Raw genomic sequence first — 5,469 nt, 5'->3', positions numbered from 1 at the left:
TCTTTTTGAGACAGGGTCTCCCTGGAGCCCCAGCTGGCCTGGAACTCACTATGTAGACCAGGCTGGCCTTGAACTCACAGAGATCCACCTGCCTCTGCCTCCCAAGTGCTGGGACTGAAGGCGTGCACCACCATGCCTGGCAGAAAGAGTTAATTTTAAACAACAGAGTAGTAAGTGAAGAAGCAAGGGTTTAAGGCCCAATTAGAACACCTTTCTTTCCGCTATACCTAACTCTGAACTCTAGGATGCCTGACGACAAAATCTTTTCATTATTCGATAGACTATCACTATCTACCCTCCACTAGACTACTTGTTCAGCACAGACACACGGAGTTAGAGTCCTTGATTTCCATCTGTCTCTCCCCATCAAAAGGATTCATGATTTATGTCAAGTGAATAACTTCCTTGTAATCACCTAAAGCTGCTGACCTGGCTATTTTAGAGCTCTGTCAATAAAAGCCACTTATCTAAGATCTGCATCTTCAGTAGTTTGTATGAGAGAAACAATTACACACAAACTATTACATGAAGGAATTCAATCTTCAAAGCAAAATAATTCCATTTTCCTACCCCAAAAAATTTGGCTTCATACGTCATGCATTTTTATTGAGTTTGCTTTTGCAGTGCTGACTGAACATGCTAGGCACTATCCCCACCCCTTCGTTTTCCCCTCTCCCTCCCTTTTTATTTTTAACCCATAGGACACTCGTGACTTTTGTTTGATGCCAGAGAATACATTTCCAGTATAATATAGTTGTCTGTTGGCAGTCACTGCTAAAGCCTGACTAAAAAGGTCAGTGGTGGGTTTTTTTGGTTTTTGTTTTTGTTTTATGAGACAGGGTCTTACTATGTGGATCAGGCTGGCCTGGAACCTAGAGATCTGCCTGACTCTGCCTCTGCCTCCCAAGTGCTGGGATTAAAGGTGTGTGCTACCACACCTGGCTTATTACATTTTAAAAGATGTAGATTTGGTCTCTCAAATTCTCAAAAACCACTCAACTTTATGGTATTTTCAAATATGGATCCTATGAAAAATTTAAGTTATAAAAAGTTTACAAACAGCACACCATTCTGGATAATATTTGAGTCTATGTCTGAACTATTGTACAGCTTGAGAAACTATGGGTAACGCATAATGGTGTGAAGTAATTCCTATGGACATGTAATTTCTACTGTCTGAAAACGATCCAACTGGCATCTCTCCCACCCCAGAGAGTTACATATTCATTTAATGCTCCTGATCTCTAAGTCTTTTCATTCTTCTTTTAACCAGTTCTAACATTTGTCTGGTTCCTCAAGGAGTCAAGTAAAAATTTTAAAGATGTGTTAAAGAGTTTGTGTCAGGCATGGTAGCGAACACCTTCAATCCCCACACTTGGGAGGCAGAGACAGGTGGATCTATGTGAGCTCAAGGCCAGCCTGGTTTATATATAGTGAGTTCCAGGCCAGCAAGGGTTACACAGTGAGACCCTGTCTCAAAGAAAGAAAAAAAGAATATGAGAAATTTTATATCTATATTGAAGTCATAATTAAACAGTTTTTTTGAAAATTATAAACAGATTTAGTAAGATTCTTTTAAGTTCATATCTCAATTAGCCAATTTTAAACATGTATAATACATCAGTTGTCTAGGGGAAAGTTCTCATTGTGATTGGAAAAAAATCCACTTTTCATTTGATATCCCTGACTTTCTGAGATCTCACCTAAGTCATCTCTCTAAGCTCACTCTTGTACCACACTCATTCGGAAAGGACAGGCTTCTTCTAGTTCTTAATTTTTTATAGTTTTACAAAATATATACAAAGCTATATACCCATCATCCTAGATTGAAACAGTCAACAATTTGGCATATTTAACCCAGGCCTTCACATTTTGGTTTTTGCTTTATTGTTTCCTTTTTGTTTCTAATCAAGCAGAGCTACATTAATTACTCACTGTACATTTCTTACAGGAAAAGAACAAACCATAACTGGTAAGAATGAAAACCCCAATCACCTGTCCCCTCCTACCCCTAGTTCCCATTACAGAACTGGCACATGCTCTTTTAACTTCCTGACGTTGTACATGCAGTATGCACTTGTCCATAAATACAATATTCAAAGACTTTTACCTAAGTACTCTTACTTGCTGTGTATAGGTTTAACAGCTTACTTTATTTGAGGAAGGGACATTGGGAAGAATCCAGGTTGCACTCTATCTCTAAACTACATGCCCAAATTACTTTTTAAAGTTTACCACTGTACTTTTGAAATCTTAATTTTTACTTCCTTTTGTTTTTGAGATATGGTCTAGCTCTGTAGCCAAGGGTGGCCTTAAACTTGCAATCCTCCCACCTGAGCCTCCTGAATGCTGGGATTATACCCACGTGCCATCATGCTTAGTTCTCTTTTTCTGTTTTGAATTGACAAGCTTTTGTGCTTACACTAAGGAGAGATTCACTTTGGATTTTCCTACTCTAGGCCCTGGCTTGAATAGTTCCTCTTCTGAGAGTCCATGAATGTTCCTCCTGCCTACCTCCATTTTGTCCTAAATGGTGAGCCCAGTTACTTTAAAAAGTTATTAACTTTGGGGGCTAAGGAGATAGCTCAGCCCTGGCTGGCTGCTCTTACAGAGAACCTAGGTACAATTCCCAGCATCCACATGAAAAACCATTAGTAACTCCAGCTCCAGGGGACTCACCACCCTCTTCTGGCCTCCATTGGCAAGGCACAACACAGGTGCACATACACATGCAGGCAAAACACACATACACGTGGAAAAACAAAAATAAATACCCCCCAACTTTTTAATTATTAACTTTTAACTAGGCATGGTGACCAAGCCTTTAATCCCAGGACTAGGGAGGCAGGAAGAGGCAGGTGAATTTCTGTGTCTACATAATAAGTTCCCAGTCAACAAGGGCTACATAGCAGATGCTATTTAAACACACACACACACACACACACACACACACACGTGCATATAAAACATGCACATATATAAACTATTTTAAAATGATTTCTGACTCTCAGAACAGAAGGTAGGCAAGTGTGCTTGCTCTTCATTCGACTCTTGCTACAATTTGCCCCATTTGCTTTATCGCTGCCCCCAACCCTACCTTACAAATGTCATCTATTTACATTTACATTATCTAATGAAGTGTTTTAGACCACACTGCAGTCACTAAGTCCTTTTACTCCAAATAGAACTGCATATATTTCCTAAAAAGCTGTTTTATCATTCTTTTATAAGAGTAAAATGATCAAAATCAGGATGCGTACATAGATATAGTGTTGTTACCTAACCTCTAGGTCTTATCTGAAGTTGCCTACTGTCCTGACAAAGTATTTATAGCACAAGAAAAATCAGAGCCTTTTTCTCTGAACTAGGGATCCAGTCCAGAGTCATTCACTGCAGCTGGGTATCATCTTTCCTTAATCTCCTGTGATCAGAAACAGTTCCTCTCCTTGCGGTATTTATTGTTCATGACCTTGATTTTTTTGGTCTTTTTGAAACAGGGTCTCCCTGTAGCCCCACCTGTCCTGGAATTCACTATGTAGACCAGTCTGGCCTTGAACTCACAGAGATCCACCTGCCTATGCCTCCGGAGTGCTGGGATTAAAGGCCACCACGCCCGGCAAAATTTTTTAAAGAATCAAACCAGGCCGGGTGTGGTGGCGCATGCCTTTAATCCCAGCACTTGGGAGGCAAAGGCAGACGGATCTCTTATTTTGATATATCACAGTGAAAGATTTATCGTCCTCTTTTTTTTTTTTTTTTTTTTTTTTTTTTTAAAAAAAAAAAAAAAAAAAAAAAAAAAAAAAAATCAAACCAAACAAACAGCATTCTCTTCTCCCTCAATTATTTGTTTATTTAGGCCAGTATGGGACTATGATTCATATTTTAGTCAATGCCTCAGAATTATCATTGTTATGAAGTACAAGTTTTTAGTCAGTTGGAGCCCTTTCAAGGTGGCTTCTGGAATCTTTTTGTCATGTCTCCATAATTCTTCAAGACTTCCTTAGTTTCTGACACAGCCAGCTACCATGGGCCCATTTTTACTTTCCCAACTTCAGTACTGAATTTCTCTAAGTACCTTCAATTTAGGAGAGAATGGTATTAAGAAGCCAGTTTCAGAGCATGAGTTATGCCCCCTACTATCATGATGTATGTCACTGATCCTGCACCTTCTTAGTACTCAAGCCACACACACACACACACACACACACACACACACACACACACACAGAGTTTTGATTTTAATGTTCTCTCTAAAATTCATGTTGGATTTTAATCTCCATTGTGGTGATATTAGGAGGTATGACCTTCTGTGAAGTAAGAGGGCTATACTTTCATGAAAAGAATTAATGCCTTCATAAAAGACTTCAGAGAGCCATTTGGCTCTTCTATCTCTTCTGCCTCTTTAAGCATGGACTTAGATAGCAACAAGGTGCTACCTTGGAGCAGAGAGTAATGTCTCCCCGGGCACTGTATGTGCTAGCATCTTGCTCCTGGACTCCCTATGAGAAATCAATTTCCTTATTTCTAAATTTGTCAGTCTAGTAATGGAATATTTATGGCATGAAAGCAGGAAGGGGGACTATTTGGGAGGAAAGGGACCAGCAAGGAGGGAAGAGAGAGGACAGTGGGGGAACAAAGAAGAACCAAAAATAATAGATACATGCGAAAATGTCATCATGAAACCCATTTCTTTACACACTAACCAAAACTCACTTTAAAAAATAAGACATGGGGAGATAGCTCAATTGGTAATGTGCTTGCTTTATATGAGTTCAATTCCCAGAATAAAAAAAGCCAGGTATAATGATGGGTTCTTACTGCCAGAGCTGGAAAGGTGGCGACAGAAGGATCCCTAGGGCTTGCTGCCAGTCAGTCTAGTCTAACTGGTGCGCTCTAGGCAATAACAGACTCTGTCTCAAAGGAAATGAATGGTATTGTTGAGGATGATCCACCCAGAGTTGTTCTCTGGACTCCACATGCACCTGCACACATGTGCATGCACCCATTCAACATGAACCTGCACACACACATACATAATAAATGTTGATATATAAATTACCCAGTGTACTTTGTTATAGCAGCAGAAATAAATTGAGTCACATACAGTCATTTTATTATTAATTTCTCTATCCATCTATACTATTTAAATGTGAACTCATATACTAATCATCCTTACCCCTTTTAATATCCAGGTCAAATGCTCTAGCTGATGAACCCATACCAATGAGTGCAGGGGCAGTACAAATTGGACTCCATTGATAATTCAAAAGGAGAGGGAGTGAGGACCTGAGGTTAGGGTAGGGGTAGATCTGGGAGTGGAGGGTGAATATAATCAAATATACCACATGTAGGTATGAGATTCTTAAAGGATAAAAGTATTGGCCAGGCGTGGTGGCACACACCTTTAGTCCCAGCATTCAGGAGGCAGAGGCAGGTGGATCTCTGTGAGTTCAAGGTCAGCCTGGACTA

At 39.8% G+C, this 5,469-nt stretch overlaps 1 protein-coding gene across 2 annotated transcripts in view; it reads right to left on the bottom strand.

Moving 5' to 3' along the window:
* Cdc123 (cell division cycle 123) overlaps nucleotides 1-5,469 on the bottom strand; it is a gene marked incomplete at its 3' end in the record, with an annotated part of 38,197 nt that overhangs the window by 6,527 nt on the left and 26,201 nt on the right.

Source organism: Nannospalax galili, unplaced genomic scaffold (assembly GCF_000622305.1).
Source record: "Nannospalax galili isolate Female #2095 unplaced genomic scaffold, S.galili_v1.0 scaffold2159, whole genome shotgun sequence".
Lineage (NCBI taxonomy): Eukaryota > Metazoa > Chordata > Mammalia > Rodentia > Spalacidae > Nannospalax > Nannospalax galili.
This window is presented reverse-complemented; position numbering and strand designations above follow the sequence as displayed.